The sequence below is a fragment of the Physeter macrocephalus genome, chromosome 5 (genome assembly GCF_002837175.3).
Source record: "Physeter macrocephalus isolate SW-GA chromosome 5, ASM283717v5, whole genome shotgun sequence".
In the NCBI taxonomy this organism is placed as follows: domain Eukaryota; kingdom Metazoa; phylum Chordata; class Mammalia; order Artiodactyla; family Physeteridae; genus Physeter; species Physeter macrocephalus.
The window spans coordinates 26,748,759-26,749,680 of NC_041218.1; positions in this window are offsets into that span (position 1 = coordinate 26,748,759).

The window sequence follows — 922 nt, forward strand, 5'->3', positions numbered from 1 at the left end:
TGATTTATGTCATAGAGTGTTCTGCCTGTGTTTTCCTCTAAGAGTTTGATAGTGTCTGGCCTTACATTTAGGTCTTTAATCCATTTTGAGTTTATTTTTGTGTGTGGTGTTAGGAAGTGTTCTAACTTCATTCTTTTACATGTAGCTGTCCAGTTTTCCTAGCACCACTTATTGAAGAGGCTTTCTTCTCTCCATTGTATATTTTTGCCTCCTTTATCAAAGATGAGGTGACCATATGTGCGTGGGTTTATCTCTGGGCTTTCTATCCTGTTCCATTGATCTGTATTTCTGTTTTTGTGCCAGTACCATGCTGTCTTGATTACTGTAGCTTTGTAGTATAGTCTGGAGTCAGGGAGCCTGCTTTCTCCATCTCCATTTTTCTTTCTCAAGATTGCTTTGGCTATTCGGGGTCTTTTGTGTTTCCATAACAAATTGTGAAATTTTTTGTCCTAGTTCTGTGAAAAATGCCAGTGGTAGTTTGATAGGGATTGCATTGAATCTGTAGATTGCTTTGGTAGTATAGTCATTTTGACAATGTTGATTCTTCCAATCCAAGATCATGGTATATCTCTCTATCTATTTGTGTCATGTTTAATTTCTTTCCTCAGTGTCTTATAATTTTCTGCATACAGGTCTTTTGTCTCCTTAGGTAGGCTTATTCCTATATATTTTATTCTTTTTGTTGCAGTGGTAAATAGGAGTGTTTTCTTAATTTCCCTTTCAGATTTTTCATCATTAGTGTATACGAATGCAAGAGATTTCTGTGCATTAATTTTGTATCCTGCTACTTTACCAAATTCATTGATTAGCTCTAGTAGTTTTCTGGTAGCATCTTTAGGCTTCTGTATGTAAAGTATCATGTCATCTGCAAACAGTGAAAGCTTTACTTTTTCTTTTCTGATTTGGATTCCTTTTATTTCTT